We start from the raw sequence: 17,746 nt of genomic DNA on the forward strand, positions 1-17,746 counted from the left end.
TAAGGATTAAATGTAAAACACCTAACACAGGTGCTCAGTAAATATCTGATGAACGGGCGTCTATGCATGCATGAGAGCACGGACAAGGTGCGTGGGGATATAACGGATGCGTGCGTACGTGTATAGGTAGATGGATGCTGGGGAGGAAACAATAGCTGTCTGCAGTCTGATTCCCATCTGGGTCCATATCCTCTCTGCCAAACTTAACAACAAGAAAACGAAGGCCCACCACTCTCTGATTTATCGGCTAGAGAAATCTGTATCTCCGTGTATCAGGTTGACAAATTACAAGTAAGATCCTCCTGACGAGCCACGCTGTGGGACCCAGTCGTTTTCTGAAGGGCGTAGAGAGCCATGTCAGAACAGGGAACATCCTCCGGAGACGTTCTCCATCGCGCCAGTACCCTGTGTGGTCCCGCCAGGCCCATATCCCATTCCTCAAAGGCTCGACTCCACCCAAGCCCTACCCCAGGGAAGGGGGGGGGGGGGGTCGGGGGCTGGGGAGAGGGAGAGGAGGCCAGACAAAGCAGGGCAGGGGAACAGGCCAAGACGGTGGAGCAGAGGACGCCAAGAACGTGTGGGACGTGTGGGAGGGGGTGAGCAGGAATCAGAGAGAAGGGGCTGAAGAGCAGAGAGAAGGGTGTATTGTCTTTGGAGGAACAGAGAAAGGAAACAGCCCTGAGAGAACAAGGGAGTGGACACAAAATGGGCTGACCAACAGAGAAAAGTCATTGCCTGCTCCATCACCCCCAGTGGTGCCCCGCTGTCCTCCAGAGTCCAAACTCCCTACCAGGCCTGGAGGCATCCAGGATGCCCTTCCACCACGAGCTCTGGGCTCAGCTGAGGAGGCCTCCTCACTCCCTCTCCTCGCCCCATCCCCCTTCCTTCTGCAGAATGTCCAAACATCACTCACCTCCGGAAGCCCTTGGACGTGTCCATCCCTGTGGCCTCGGACGGAGCTGTATTGGCTGGTTGGTGGGAGCGGCTTAAACAGAGAAAGCTGAGCCCCAGCAGAGTGGGGAGGGAGACAAGCCTCCAGGGCAGGGGGTGGGGGGGGCAGCGGAAAAGGGAGCTTCCAGTTTCTCTCTTCCCCACCTGTCCCCACGGCCCAGTCATGGTGTTACACAATCTTGTGCTCACTGCAGAATGCCCTGTCCATTTTTAAGAGGGCTGAGGCGGCACTGAAGGAGGGCCGCATGCCCAGGACGCATGCCCAGGATGACAGGGGACAAGGAGGGTGGGCCAAGGGAAGGGAGGAGCTTCAGCTCTGCCCAGCCCCAGGGGTCAGGGCTCGTGGGGTAGAGGTAGAGCCCCAGAGAGTGAGAAATGGGACAGACCCCATAAGAGTGGTATCTGGGCACCATCCATCTTGCCCTGAGGGACATGGGCAGAAGCGGGACCCCCCTCACAGCCTAGAGCCAGGCTGCCCCTCTGCAAGCTGCCCACAGCCTCAGAGGTCCCTTCAGGCTGGGAAACCTGAGGAGATGGGGCAGCTCAGGACGGACTCTCAGAATAGAAGCGGCTGGACGCCTTGGCAGCCCGCCTCCAGGGGCATCTAGATTGGGGAAGGGGGCCTTCCCCACCGGTCTGTGGAGCAGAGGAAAAGAGTGTGAGGCTCCAGGCCCCAGCCCTCACCACGTCTCACCTCTACATTCCTGGGCCCTCCCAAGAAGCACAAGAGATACACGATGCAGGTGGAGGAGGGAAACTGAGGCACAGAGCTGTCTTCTAGATCTGGAGACCTGCTCTGCCCACTCAGCCACCTACATCATCCTTGAAAATTAACTACCACGCTTCTCCCAAGCACATGGGGTTCCAGACCGTACTGCTCCTGGGCCCCCTTCCACCCTGGGAACATACACTTTCCAGAAGTGGCCTGCCACAGTCCCCAAAGTTGGGCTGTGAAAAGAAGAAGGCAAGCCTGCCTTTTCTTAAACCCCGAGCTGGAAGCGAGTTCCAACTCTGGTCCCGAGGCCGCCTGGGCTCAGCCCTGAGCTCCACCGCTTGGTAGCTGTGTGACCTTGGGGAAGTCACCTTGCCCCTCAATGCCACGGTCTCCTCATATGAATGGGGGATAACGCTCCCTGCTCCTGTACCTCACACTTGGTGAGAAAAGCAAATGTATTCATTTGGCTCCTCAAGGGGCCGAATGGTCCCGGCCCCTCCACTCAGGACACACCCACCACCCCGATCACTAGGCCTCCTTTCCTCCCCACCAGGGGCCCAGTGGCTCGGGCCCTGGCAGGGGGTGCCGAGGAACTGAGGAGCCACTGCTATTGATAGAGCTGGTGCCAGGCCCATGGCGGGCACAGAGCCCAGGCATACAATGGGGCTGTGTGTACACCCAGCATTACCCTGGAGCAGAGCTGGGCAGGCCGGCATCTGGGGTCAGGCCAGGAATTCATTTCCCTGGAGAGGGCCTCCCCATCCCTCCCAGGCGGCACAGCCCCACTGGGGGCTGCGTAGGAAGGCAGGCACCACCCACGCCCTCAGTGAGCCCAGGCAGTGGAATGGGGTCGTGCACAGTGCCGGGCACTGGGGAACAGGGACTCCTGGATCCAGCTGCCCCACTGGGCTGCTCACTCAGGAGGCATCTGGGACCCATTATGTAACTGGGGGCTGTGGCCTCCCCTGTGGGCAAAGGGAAGGTAGTCTGCGGGGCCAGGAGAAGGTGCGAGAAAAATCTGCTGCGACCTCTCCCCAGACAGAGGGCCTCAATCCCAACACCACACCTCCCCACGTCCCCGCCACCAGCTTGCTGGGGCCCTGGGCTCAGCACCAAGGCCCCGGGTGCCCCAGGGGAGAGAAGCTGGGCTCACTCCCCAGGGGCATGAGTCACCAGCAGGGCTGCAGCTGGGATGGCAGAGCCAGTGGGCAGGTGGGGCCTCTCCCCTCCCCTCCCTGGCAGGTCTTCTCAAGCTGGAAAACCACTGGGCTGGTAATGGGGTAATGACCACAGCATCCTGGCCTGGGCCTCTGCAGGCTACTTCCTCCGGCTTAGGGGATGACGTAGTGTCAGGAATCGAGGCCTAGATGCCCTCCTGGTCCCCACACCGACTCCTATAGCTGCGGGTATGGACCAACTCCCGAAAACCCCCTGAGAGGGGTGTCAGACTGCAGATCAAGGCAGTCCCTTATCCCTGAGGCAGGAGGAGGGGGAACAGGGGCCTCTGGCAGGCAGGTGGGGGAAAGGAAGGAAGCCAGGCCACCCCATACCTCAGATTGTGGCCAAAAGGCAGAGACGGAAGGGCTCCTTTGCATGAAATCACTTTCCATTCTTCTCAGAGCCCTGGCGGCTCCCGGCAACAGGAGATAACTGCCCTTGCTCCCTCACTGCCACCGTTCACACCACCCCCTCACACCCAGGCAGAACAACACAAATATGTGCTCTGTGGGCAGCCGCCCACACTCCCAGAAGGTCACACACAAAGGTCACGGTGGCAGCTGCAGCCCAGAGGACACAGTCAGATGCCCACCCTTCCTCTCACACCCGCAGGCCGAGCCCCAGTTCCAGCACATCATCTCCTGGGGGCCCCATCCAGAGACCTGCAGCACCCCAACCTTCACTTCAGGAGAACTTGAGGGGGCTCCTGCCTGGGGAGGGGAAGAGGAGCCCCCCACCCCCCAGCCAGGCCCACGTCACGGAGCTATGTGCGGGCGTGTGTGTGTGTGTGTGTGGATGCGTGTGTGGATGCGTGTGACCTGCCCTGACAACCGAGGCTGAGAGCCAGAAGGGACCTTCTGAGGCTGAGCCTATCACGCTCATTTTATCAAGGGACAAACTGGGGCTCTGAGTGAGGGAGGCTGAACCTGGACCCCAGAGCTGAGGGAGCCTAAGGCTGGCCAAAGCGGGGGACAGAGGAAAGGGTAGGAGAAGATCTGCCACCAAATCAGAGCTCCTGCTCCTCTGGGATACTGCCCCAGTGCCACTCCATTCATTCATTTCAAATATTTCTCGAGTACCTGCTATGTGCCAGTGCTGCGGCAGGGGCCCTTCTGCCCCATCTCAGCCCTACCACCTCCCCCTGCATGGGTCACCTCCAAGAGCCAATGCCCATCAGATGACAAGAGGCCTGGGAAGTCACCCACCAGAGATTTCCTGGGCTATTTCTAGCAGGAGAGCCCTGTTTTCAGATAAACTTTACCTAGAACCTCAATATGTATGGAAAGCATGAGAATAAAGCAGCTCTGTGGGGCTGAGGGGGGTGGCCAGACCACCTGGCCTCCAACTGGGGCCTCCCTCAACAGTCCCCAGACTGTCCCTCAAACAGTCCCCAGATCACTCCCTGAGGCTCTGAGGAAGTCTCAAGACCAGCTTTCTCTGACCTCTTTGTGTTACAGAAGCCCAGGGGAAGCAAGAAATGTGTGCAGATCACACAGCTGAGGGAGAGCTAGGATCACAGCCCCCCTTCTTCAAGCTTCCCTGACTCCCAAGGCAATGGCACCCCATCCCCCTTACGGGAAAAGGACCCAGCAATGCGCCCCGCCCCCCACAAAATTTCACAGATTCAGTTCCCACCGTGTGCCCAGCAAGAATTCTATGGCCTGTGATCATATCTGTCTTGTAGGTAAGGAAATGGATGGTGACAAAACTTAAGTGACTCATTCAACCCATGAAGGGGAAAGCCCACATCCCAACCCGCCTGTACGCTCTCTATCCCTTGCTGCAGCCCTGCAGGGATGGCCATCACGATGCCGGGGTTATAACCACTCTCTCCGGGCCCCACCCCTAGCTTCACTTCACGCAGAGAAAAGCTGAGAAGCCTCCTACCCAACTCACTCCAACATACAGAGGGGGCACACACAGAGCTTCTCATTAGTAATAACAACAACGAAAGTGGTAAGAAGGCCACCACCTCCTTATTATATAGCACTTCACACGTTATTCTGTTAGTCTTCAAAACACTGTACTCCCATCCTTGTCCCACAGATGAGGAAACTGAGGTACAGAGAGGATGACGACTTGCCCAAGGTCACGCAGCTAGGAAGTAGCAAAGCCAGGCCTGGGCCCCAGGCAGTCCAGCTGTATACCCATAACCACTGAGCCACACTCCTCCCCTGTAATGTCTGCCGGCGTCTCCTCTGGTGGTGGCTGTCACAGGGGCCCCGGCTTGGGGCTTGCCTCCCTCCTCTGAGGTCCCTCTCTGCGGGTGTCAGAAGCCAGCTGGAACTTCTGAGCGGTGGACACGGGAAAGCCTACCTGGGAAGTACCATCAGCTCCTGCTGGGGGGCAGGTAACACTCATTCCCTGCCCCCCACAGGGGCTGGACCTGGAAGGATGAGACAGTGGGAGAGCAATCAATGCACAAGCACAAATAGGACACCTACTGCGTGCCTGGCTTCAAGTCGTGACAGGTGCGGGACATAGAGGGCTCTGTCCTCGCCCTCCTGCCAATGGCTCCAGTCCCCGGCAATGCCCAAAGGGGTCGCCCCTGCCATCCCTACCCCCTTCGGTACTGGCTGCACCAGATGTTGGCAACACTTAGAAACAAGGCTAAAAATAGACTCTATAATGAGTCAGCGCTGAGAATAACTCAGGCAAACAGCCCTGGGGGGGGGGGGGGGGAGGACAATCCTCCTACCTCCCAACCCAGCCTGGCCCACCTCCTGGCCTTTCCTTTGGAGCCCACCACAGTCCACAGAGGGCCTAGGGGATTTAAACTCCCAACTGCTGAGTCGACGGGGACATGGGTGCACTCACACACCCTCCTACCCTACAGGCCCGGTGGCCAGCCACCCTGGGCGAAGGCTGGGGGTTATCAAAGGGGTGGGGAGGGCTGGAGAAGGCTACCCCACTCAAGGCAGACCTGTGTTGGTGCCCCAAGATGCTTTGACCTTCTCTCCCCAACTTGAACACCAACTTCCCCACAGAAAACTAGGAAACCGTGCCCCCAGTTCCCTCCCCTATGTCTCACCCGCAAAATGAATCCCAGAGTTAGCCAGACTGGCCCACCTCATAGGTGACCGGGGAGCTGAGACCAGAGAGGACAGTGGCACAGTAAAGGGCAGATATCCAGTGTGGGGGCTGAGTCAGAATCGAGGAGTCCGAACATGCCAGATCCCATGGCCCAGGGCCTTGCTCGGATTTCCCGTTGTTCTTCCCTCATTGTGCCCCAGAAATGATAGGAATAGTTAGACTCATGGGTATCCGTACATGAGTTGAAAATGAACAGAGCACAATCACATATGGTGTCAGAGCTGAACCTCTCAACAACTCCAGGTGATAAGCCAGGTGATGAAGTTTCATGATATAGCTGAGGAGACTGGGACCCAGGAAACCCAATTAACTTGGGCCCCACAGCTAGGATGCAGCCTTATTGCCATCCATTAGCCGGGCAGGTAACTCCCTGGAGCGTGTGTGCTGGGCATAGCCCCGTCTCCCATCAATGGATGCCCAGAGGGAATAGGACACCCTCTAATGCGCTGGCGGCCAGAGGGGAGGGGCCAGAAAAAGGCGAGGAGCCTTCAGGAAGGGAGCAGCACTACATACAACATTTCTCTGAGAAGAACACAGGAAGGAGGGGATGTCATGGGCAGAGCGCTGGCCATGAAACCAGGAGCCCTGGGATCTAGTCCCAGCTTTACTAGAGATAACTGCATGATCTTGGGAAATCATTTCCTAGGCCTCACTCCAGGTCTCAGTTTCTCCATCTGGAAAATGGAGCTTTGGACACCAGCCCTTTGAGCTATCCTGCAGGATGTTGAGACCCCGTGTTAGAGGTACACAATGAATATCAGCATATCAAAGGCTCTGACAAGTCCTCCAGCAAAGAAAACCGTTTTGCTTTTTTTGACTCCCACTCTCCCATCCCTGCTTGACCACCAAATCCTTCCATAGAACACATCTGGGGAAATCCTGGAGTAGGATTGGGGTCCCCTGGAGTAGATTTGGGGCCACCAATTCAAACGCCTATCAAGGCCAGCAGGAAACATGAAAGCTTGGAGCAGGCCCAAACAAAATACATCAGGACTTTGAAGTTAGCTGCAAGTCCTAAAAAATTCCTGGCAGCTCTGGAGGGGGCGGGGAGGGGGGGGAGGTTCAGGGAGTTTAGCACCTCTGTTCTATGTAGTCCTCCTCAGGACCCACTCAGGCTTTTGGTCCCAACTGTTCCTCAACAATCCTGTTAAGAGGGGCAAGAGAAAGAAAGCAAAACATGTCACTTGGCATATTGATTATTTTGAATTACAGGTACTTAAGAAACAACAGGTAGAAGGGGCGCCTGGGTGGCTCAGTCAGTTGAGCATCGGACTTCGGCTCAGGTCATGATCTCGCGGTTGGTGAGTTTGAGCCCCGTGTCAGGCTCTGCGCTGATAGCTCAGAGCCTGGAGCCTGCTTCAAATTCTGTGTGTCTCTCTCTCTGACCCTCCCCTGCTCATACTCTGTCTCTCTCTGTCTCTCAAGAATAAATAAAAAATTTTTTTAAAGTAATAAAAAAAATAAAGTTAAAAAAAAAAAAAAAAACAGGTACAAGAAGGGCCCTCTGACTCTCCTTCATGCCCCTGAGAGCAGGAAATAAATCTGCCAGGTGAAAGGTACCCTCTCTGTACCAGAGGGTGGAGAGACATCCTTATCTCTAGAAACAGGGAATTTGGGGCCAAAAAGGCTGTATAAACAAATCTTGTTACTTCTTTACTAATTACCTACCCTTAGCCCAAACCCCTTTGTTCTGTTCATTCTTCACAATTTGTTCCTTTATCTAAACTGCATAAAAGCTGCCTGCTTTGGTCACTTCTTTGAGACTCATATTTTGGGGGGCTATGGTACATACAAAATTAAATTTGTTTTTCTTCTTGTTAATCTATCTTATGTCAATTTAAATATTAGACCAGCCAAAGAACCTAGAAGGGTAGAAGGAGAAAGTTTCTTCCCCTACAGTTTTGCTGTCCAGCATGGAGCTCTTCACTGGCTGGACACTGCTCACTCCGGAAGCAGCTGAGAGACTCTGGGACCTCGAGCAGGAGCCAGCAGAAGGTAAATTTTCTTACCATGTCAGTCTCTTAGATCTCTGCCGGCTGGGTCTGGAGAAAGCAAAAGTGATCAAGTCCTTTTCATTTCTAAATATTTGTGTAAACTAGTTCCTTAGGTATAGGGACTCTGGTAAAAGTGTATTGTAAATACTTTTGTTTTCTATTGATCTTCTTTCAACCAGAGATTGTCATTGTTTTCTTTTGTCTCTGTCTTTTGTGTCATTTGTCGTAAGGAGGAGAACCATGGGTCTCCTTTCCTTTCCTCTTATTCTACGTCCTAAGAGCTTGGCTTTGTGACCAAGGAGAATATTTTTTCTGGTGGAATCCAGCAGGGACATGCATGGCCCGTCATACATTTGATGGCCTGTTGAACAGACTGGGGTTCCAAGACATGAGGCCACAAGCAGCACTCTCTTTGTCTGACGATACCAACTCTCGGGGGAATCACAAGGGGGTCCCAATCCATTAAAGGCCTCAGTCATCCCAACCTGCATTGTCTTAATAGTGCTGGAAAAGTCTCATACCAGTAGCACCTACCTGGTGTCACAAATCAGCAGGTCTGTTACTAGAGACATCTAACGTTCCCAGAGACTCCATTTTCACTACATCATTATTACCACCTACGACAACAGAGGTCTTTGTTTTCTTAGAGTAACTCTGGGAATGAACTTTCTGGATCTTGCAAGGGCTGCAACTTTTGCACCCTCTTTAGGAACACCTCTAACGTCCATGTAAAGCCATGAAAGGGCTTATTGGTTTGAGTCACTATTAAGATTAATTGGGGCGCCTGGGTGGCGCAGTCGGTTGAGCGTCCGACTTCAGCCAGGTCACGATCTCGCGGTCTGTGAGTTCGAGCCCCGCGTCGGGCTCTGGGCTGATGGCTCAGAGCCTGGAGCCTGTTTCCGATTCTGTGTCTCCCTCTCTCTCTGCCCCTCCCCCATTCATGCTCTGTCTCTCTCTGTCCCAAAAATAAATAAACGTTGAAAAAAAAAAAACATATTAAAAGATTAATAGAAGATCCTCCTCATCAATGACAATGGATTCTTTGAATTGGACAAACTTCTATGTTAAAAAAAAAAATTAGAGAGCTCTCATTCTAAATAATTGTCTTATTGGTACCTATGGATAGAGTAAATTAAAAAGAAGATACAAAGGAATATGGTGGCTAGCCTTAAGGACTTCTTTAACAGCGTGAAATTACAAAGCCCGTTTTGTCTCTACTTGGAGAAGATCCTACCAAATTTAAAGAAGAGTTTGAAGGATTAGTGGTCATTCACAACCCCACTCACAGGGACCTCAACTGGCTGCTATGGAACGATCTTCCCAGCCGTGATTACACCATAGTTATCAGACAAGCCAGATGGCCTCCTGGGGAAAAGCACCCCTCCCCCCTTCACAGAGAAAACAGATGACCAGAATTTCTTCCAGGCCCTCCTACAAATGATCAGGAAATGAATCAGCTAGAGGCCAATGTTCAATAATGAGAACAATAATAGAGGCTTTCCCTCCTAAGGTGAATTGGTCCAAGAAGGCCTTTGTTAAATGCCTTAGATAGACTTTTGGGCCTTCGTTAAATGCTTCAGGTAGACTTTTAGACACACTGTTTTAAACCCTGAATCTCTAGAAGTAGAAATTTTTCCATCTCAGTTGGAGATCACCCCGATATAGAGCAGCAAATTTAGGTGGATGGGCAGATCAGTCCCTTGATATTCAGGCTGCAGTCCAGTCCTTGGGGAATTGGAAACATCTTGCAAATCTCTACAAAGCCAGAAATGTGGCTCTGGACACACTTCAAATCCCACCTGTCTTTACCAATCCCCAAACCTCACTTCTTCATCTCAAAATGCTCGTGATATTGTAAAAGACCAGGACATTGGAAATAGAATTATCCTGCACTTAAGAAAAAGCAGGAAAATTTTAACTAGGAATCACTCTAGACCTCTGATAAGAGGCAAATATACCCCAAAACTCCTTGGAAAAGACTTAGATACTTTTATTTTTAATGTTTATTGATTTATTTTGAGAGAGAGAGAGAGAGAGAGCACACGCAAGCAGGGGAGGGGCAGGGGGAGAGAGAGTCCTAAGCAGGGAACACCACGGTCAGCAGTCAGCGTGGAGCCTACATGGGGGCTCGATCTCACAACTGTGAGATCATGACCTGAGCTGAAATCAAGAGTCAGATGCTTAACTGACTGAGCCGCCCAGGCACCCCGCCTTAGATGCTTTTTCTGTGCCTTCGTTATATAGAATTTCTATTCCCATCTTCTCTAGCACCTAAGAGCCATTCTTTGAAATGCAAACTTTAGGGAGAAGTCATTCATCAGAAGGATGAAACGATTTGAAAATTGGGCTAATGAAAAATCTGAAGTGTTAAGTTCACATTGATCTGGGATAATCTTTGGGAAATAAAAGCTTGTTAAAGCTTGTCGGTTTAGTGAAAATAGACATGTCTTCAGAGTTATTAGCATTAAATACGATGCAAACATACAGCTTTTATTCTACCAGGGTTTACTGGTCAAATACGTTTGTGTTTTCCCTGTCACAACATTTGTCAGCAAGAAAAATAGCTTGGGATGATGTCTAAGTTTGTCTAACGTCTCATGAAGTTTTTGTGGGTAATCTGAACGTAATGTTTGAAACAAGTAATTTCAATAGATGAAGGAGATAAAAGTGTTTAGGTAAACTTTCCAACAAGAATTGTGGTTTATATTATGTCTACTTAAAAATAGTTTCCCGGGGCGCCTGGGTGGCGCAGTCGGTTAAGCGTCCGACTTCAGCCAGGTCACGATCTCACGGTCCGTGAGTTCGAGCCCCGTGTCGGGCTCTGGGCTGATGGCTCGGAGCCTGGAGCCTGTTTCCGATTCTGTGTCTCCCTCTCTCTCTGCCCCTCCCCCGTTCATGCTCTGTCTCTCTCTGTCCCAAAAATAAAAATAAAACATTGAAAAAAAAAATTAAAAAAAAAAAAAAGTTTCCCAAATCTTTTGATAACTTCTACCCTTACTTTTGCTAAGTTAAATAATAGAAATTCATTGAATATCAAGATCATTTCCAAATGAGATAAAATATTAAACATTAATTATGGAACATTAGTTTACCTAATTTTATCTTCCTATTATGGAGGAACTAGAGATGTTTGGGTCTGTTAATAAGCATGTCTTGGCGACATTAAAAGATTTGTACTACTAAAAAGGCACATGTTTCTAGAAATTATAAAATATATTTATACATTTGCTATTTTACTATATATTATATATTTACTATTTATTTACTACTATTTCACTAATAGCTATTTGCTATTTAGAATGCTGGTGTAACATACAGTTCATCATTTTTTACTTATTAGTTTTCACTAGAAGTTATAATTTTTAAGGGTTAAAAATCTTAATATATGTAATTAAAAACTACTAGAAATAGTAAGGGAAATAACTATATGCAAAAAAGAGTAGGGTGTGGCTATTTTGGTTAGAAAAGGCATGAGGTATGAAGATACATTTTTGTTGAAGGCACTAAAAGTGACTTTATCCTAAAGTAGAGCTAAGTTTTTTCACAATGGGATAGAAGAAAATGAACAAACTGAATGCATATAAAAAGTTAAAGAGAGAAAGAGAGAAAATTTTACCTTGTGTGACCAAGCTGGCTAAAATCAAATTGATATTACAAGGGTTTTTAAAAATAAGCTTTGGGGCGCCCGGGGTGGCTCAGTTGGTTAAGCGTCTGACTTCGGCTCAGGTCATGATCTTGCAGTTTGTGGGTTCGAGCCCCTCGTCAGGCTCTGTGCTGACAGCTCAGAGCCTGGAGCCCGCTTCAGATTCTGTCTCCGTCTCTCTCTGACCCTCCCCAGTTTGTACTGTTGTCTCTCTCACTCTCTCTCAAAGGTAAATAAATTGTTTTAAATTTTTTTAAATAAACTTTAATATCAATAGCTTGCCTATTATAAAACTAAGACTATTAAAAGGACAAAGTTTTCTTTGACTTTTGGTCTGCTCCTGATAACAGATTATAAAAGGTCTTTTTTTTTTTTTTAACCTTTTAAGTTTGTCTTTACTATCAGACCTTTGATTACTTAAGAAAACTAAGTCTTCTCAATATTAAAAGAGCCAAGTTTTGCGCACAACTATAGAATCTTCTGTATTTGCCTTTTAAATCTTTTATTGTCACTTTGGTTAACTAGATAAGTAAGTATTGTTTGATGATGATCTATGATCCTTCTGGCAAGTATGCAAGTCTTTTAATATTTTTGACAAACTTACCCCAGATCAAATTCTAAATAAAGTCTTTTTGACTTCAAACTGACTTTGGGACTTTCCAGAGGGTCTCTGGAACATCTGAAAGATTCATTCTTTCTCTCTCCCTTTTTTTTTTAAACAAACAAAAACAATTACAACAAAACGTAAGAGGTGGTGGGAGGGAATTTTAAACTAATTAGACCTACTTGTTACGTTTAATCACATGGGAAGCATTCTCAAATAAAATTAAGCCTTATTTATGTTGTATTTGTACAGGAATATGTTTTAGGTGTTCCAGAAATTGTATAAAATTCCTAGAAATCTGATATGTCCTAATATAGTCTAATTCTAGCTATTATCATAAGATTTATGTCTCAGCAATAACCAAATATCCTTGTCAATAACATTGTAATGAGCTCTCATCAGATCTTTAACCATAGGCATTTTTAAGTCTTGTCAGTTATATAAGTTCTTGTTTTATTCTGATACTTTTACAAAAGTGTTTCATTTTCAGAAAGATTCATGGAAGGGACTCTGACAAGTACTCTAGAATACGGTTTTCTACTAACCTTCAGAATCATACCCCTGAACTGGGTTAGAACTGACAGAACTCTGGGGCACCCACGTGGCTCAGATGGTTGAGTGTCTGATTCTTGATTTCGGCTCAGGTCATGATCTCACGGTTCGCGAGTTTGAGCCCTGTGTCAGGCTCTGTGCTGACAGCGCAGAGCCTGCTTGGGATTCTCTCTGCCTCTGTCTCTCTCTGCCTCTCTCTCTCTCTCTCTCTCAAAATAAATAAATAAATAAATAAATAAATAAATAAATAAATATTTTTCAAAAAAAGTAATTGACAGAACTCTAAGGAAAAACTGGATTCATAAAATTGTTAACAAAAGGTCAATATCAACAAGGATTAATTACATGAAACGGAATTAACTGATAAAGATGATTATCATTTTTATAACTGTTTACTTAAAACATTGTTGGATCTTTAACGCTTATTTTTTCCAGATTTAAAAAAAACACATTTTTTCTCTTAAGCTAACCATGACTTACAGCAATTTGGTAAATTATACGTTTGTAATTAGAATTGAAACGTTTACCTTTTTCTCCCTATCTGACGTCTCCAGACTTCGAAAACTCTTAGTGAGTATTTTTATTTTCATGACAATATAGCTATTTACACAAGGTCAATAAAAATCTATTCTCCTAGTAACAAGACGCAATTGGAAACATTGGCTTTGGAAACCAAGGCTTTGACTGGAACGTCATATTTGAAGGAGAAATGCGCAAACTGGATTTGACCAGAGAGCTTTAAGGAACTAAGGTTGACTTTATGGAGCCCATAAAGCCCCTTGGAAAAATCAGCCTGGTATCGTACTTACAGGGTTCCCAGCAGCCTCACCAGGGGAGTAAGGAAAGTCACTTCCTGGCAGATGCAAAAACCTCACTATATTTGGGAGAGTTGGAGAAAAGAGGAATTCACCTAAATCTCAAGTGACTGCAGGAAAAGCTTGATGACAAGTCCTGGACTCAGCTTCCCAGCCTCGAGAGGCTTTTAAAAGTCCAACCTGAGATTCCTTGTGAAAAGTTCCTACAAAGCATATGAAAAGTTGCTATACAGTCAATTGCAATTCTTGTTGCATTTATATAAATAAGTTAAATTCACTAAACCTCAGCCTATTTTGCAAAAAATTTGATGATCTTTGATAGAAATGGGGGTAACTGTTGAGAAAAAAAGTTGTTCCAACGAAAAATTATAGTACACTTTTTGGATATCAGGTTCTAGTGCTGTTAATTATCAATGAAGTCTTGTTTTCTACCCATAGAACAACGGGATTCTGAATTCTAGTTTCCTCCAATATTTGGCTACCACTCTCCAAACTAACGCTCCCAAGTTTCTTCTACTCTTAACATAGAATCACTAAAAGCAAAAGCTGCTCTCTTCCCTTCAGCCCTGCAGAGTGTGAACAACTTGATAGAAACTTCAGAGAAATCACCACAACAGCTCATGTGCCTATTGCTGAGGGCGCCACGCAGAAAAGATCACCGGAGACTTTCAAACTGCAAACCAGGAAAATCTGTCAAATTGCCACTGTCTGCCCTCACTCCATCTGAAGAGGCTTTGAGCCTGACATCCAGAAATCTCAGCTGGCTGCCTTCAGAACTCACAAACTGGGATCATAGTCTGCTCTGATCGCTAAACTTGGTTTTTCTTTTCTGTCCATAAAAGTGCCTTATTAAACACCTGATTTCTCACACAACAGAGGCCTAACTTTGGGAACCCAGGTGTATCACCACCCCCTAAAAGGAAACACAACCATTTAAATGAACTGATCTGTTTCCAAGACTAAAACATTAACTCAGTGAAACGATAGGGCACTCTACCGGCTCAGCTTTTCGAACCGTGAAACTTCTTGAAGTTTCACAGGTGAAAATGAAGAGGAACAAAATATGCCACCCCAAAACAGCCCACTCTGGCATCTTGATTATGTTGAATTAAAGTTACTCAAGGAACAGCGGTGCAAGAAGGACACTCTGACCCTCCTTCGTGCCTGTGGGAGCAGGAAATAAACCCCCACCCCGCCGTGTGAAAGGTGCCCTCCCTGTACCAAGAGGCAGAGAGGCAGCCTCATCACCAGAAACGGAATTCGGGGCCAAGAAGGCTATATAAACAACCCTTGTTACTTCTTTGCTAATTAGCTCCCCCAAGCCCAAACCTCTTTCTTTTGTCCATTCTTCACAAATGTATTGTTTCTTTGTCCAAATGGTATAAAAGCTGCCTGCTTTGGTCGCTTCTTTGAGCCTCCTATCTTTGGGGATCTTGTTCACACAAAACTTAAATGTTCTTCTGGTGATCTATCTTCTGTTCATTTAATTATTAGGCTAGCCAAAGAAGCTAGAAGGAAAGAAGGGAAAAGTCCTCCCCTTCCCCCAGCCCAAGGAAGGAAGGGGTCAGTACCCTGTGTCACACAACCGGCCCAGGGTCACCCAGCAGGTTATTGCTGCCAGCAGGAACGGTGATGAAGCAGATGGTGCCTACTGGGGCCCTCATCATGTGCCACGGGCCACCTCCATTATCTCACATAAGTCTTACAACCACCCTTGAGTAAAGCCCTGATGTAATCCCCAGCTCTCAGAGCAAGAAACTAATGGTCAAAGAGATTCAGTCACTTGTGTCCAAGGTCACACAGCTCGTCAGTGGTACCACCCAAATTTCAACCCTGACAGCCTGAATCCACAACTCACACCCTCGGCCCAGCTCTGTCACTCACTCTCACCTTGGGTGAGAGGCTCAACCATTCTGGGCCTCAGTTTCCTCAGCTATAAAACGGGATAACAGAAAGACCTGTGTATCAGATCTTATCGTGTAGATTGTATTTGCAAATATACAAAAGGGCTTAACACAGCGCCTAAGAGCAGATGCTCAATATATATGAGCTACCATTAAACACCATATTCCACCGTAGGAGCTCACGCCTGAGCCTCTGGGCTCTGGCCACAGCAGGCTGGAAGCCACCCATTGGCTTCCTGGAACTTGGCCTCTGCCAGTCAGTCCCAGAGCACTGCCCCCCTCACCTGGCAATACAGACTTCCAAGCTGGGGCTCCCAGGGGACCTCGTGTAGGGGAGGACTCTGGGAACCGGGGTTCCCAGACCCAGGTCAAACCTGGGTCTCATCCTCTGAGGTTCCTAAAAGGCCACCTCCCCCTCAGAACTAGGGATAGTCCCAGCTCACCACGGGTCACAGGCCTCTCCCGATCACAGCCCCATGGCCCCAGGTCACAGGGTGGGGAGGTGGGGGCTCTCCAGTCAGGCAGCTGATGTCCTCATGACCTTCCCCAGCTCTCTCAGCCTTAGAGATAACACTGACAACCCACCCAGAGCCCTTCACGCTTCCTACAGCCACCTCATCCACAATAGGTCACAAGATTAGCATCACCAACCAGAAGGCCAGCTGCTCAAGGGTTAGTATGCTCACTTTACAGATGAAGAAACTGAGGCCCCGGCTGACCCTGGGCAGGTATCTAAGTAACAGACTTCTGGCCCATGGACCAGGGCTCAGGGCTGACTTATCCAGGTTCCAGGTCAGACTCACTCAAGCCAGCTGGGGAAGCAGAAGGGAGAAGGCTCAGGAGGCTCCCAAGGTCCAGGGGAAGGAGGAAATGGCTAAGTCATGGGCCTTGGGGCTCACTGAGTCATTGTAGATCCTGTGAGTCTTGGCGATTGGAGGACCATCAATAACCCTGAGTCCTCCTCTGCCCACCCTGCCACAGCCAGAGGAGACAGGCACAGCCCTTGTCCAGTGCCCTGGGATGACCTCCACCCAGCCCTCTGTTCTAGCTAGCATGGGCACCTGCATGGGTCTGGTCCTACAGCCCTCCATTGACTGGGAGCCTCCACCTGCCAACGAGGCTCTCTAGCTCCAGACCCCAAGTCAACCATTCACCCCGGCCATTGTCACGCCATACCGTCCCCATCCACTGCTTGTCATCACCCAGAAAGCCCTCCCCAACCAGCTCCCCCTCTGCCTCTGCTGACCCCCACAGGGCCCGCTCCCTCACAAATGCCATGCTAAGAATTGGGCCCAGAATCTTAGTCTGGCCCCCCGAATGTGGTGTACTCAGTAGGTGCCCCATAAGCATTGCACAAGAGGGAGATAATCTCTAAGGAGGTGACCCCAAATACCACGATCTACAGAAAAATATATCTTATTTGGCCCAGTACACACACACACACACACACACACACACACACACACACCCCTAGCACATATACCCATGCACATGAACACAAAATAAAAAAGTTAGACACTTGCCAATACTGTGCAAAACACTTGGATGTTCTCTTTATTCTTTGTTATTAAAAAAAAAAAGACCCCCTAAGCTGACTTCATGGCCAGAAATTAGGGTCCAATTAATGGCCTTGATCCACAGTCCAAATTATAGCCCTCTCGGGATATCCATGTGGCCTAAACTCCCTGCCCAGCACATGGCCGCCTCTACAACAGGTGTCTAATAAAGTCATCCATTCGTCAGACTCACTCTGGGCCAGGCCTGTGCTAAGCACTTTACACGGCATCTCATTTCTCCTCATCATCCTGAGAAGTAGGGACACTTACCACGCCCATTCTGCACGTGAAGAAACGGAGGCCCAACGTCACACAGTAAATGGCTCAGGCAGAATTCAAAGCCAGGTGTATCTGAATCTGGAGCCACATTCACCGCCCACCACACCGCCCACCCGCTGAAGGTCTTCAGCCCCTCTCTCAAGTCCACACACTGGCAGGAGGGACACCCGAGGAAGTCCACTCCAATGTCAACTTCTAAAAAGCCATTCCCTGTGTTAACTCAACTCTATATTAGTTGACTACCTGATCGGAGACTGGCCGGAGCCCACAGGCCTGGCGGCCAGGCTTCTCACCTTCACAGCTGACCCTGCTCCCTCTTCCCAACCCACTTCCGGCAGAACCCAGGAAAGGGGCTGGGCTGGGGGCCGTGGATCTGACTCAGGGCTCCCATGGACCATTCTGCTGTCCCTCCTCACTGATAT

At 48.9% G+C, this 17,746-nt stretch overlaps 1 protein-coding gene across 2 annotated transcripts in view; it reads right to left on the reverse strand.

Moving 5' to 3' along the window:
* Positions 1-17,746, reverse strand: part of TFEB (transcription factor EB) — a 54,322-nt gene that overhangs the window by 23,818 nt on the left and 12,758 nt on the right. The window contains exon 1 of one of the 2 annotated variants that reach the window (XM_045498165.1): positions 3,217-3,325. The exons of the other annotated variant lie outside the window; for it this stretch is intronic. The gene's annotated coding sequence lies outside the window, so the exon portion shown is untranslated. Of the gene's footprint in view, positions 1-3,216; positions 3,326-17,746 lie in introns of those variants that run through there. 2 annotated transcript variants of the gene reach the window in all.

This window comes from Leopardus geoffroyi, chromosome B2 (genome assembly GCF_018350155.1).
Source record: "Leopardus geoffroyi isolate Oge1 chromosome B2, O.geoffroyi_Oge1_pat1.0, whole genome shotgun sequence".
Taxonomy (NCBI): Eukaryota; Metazoa; Chordata; class Mammalia; order Carnivora; family Felidae; genus Leopardus; species Leopardus geoffroyi.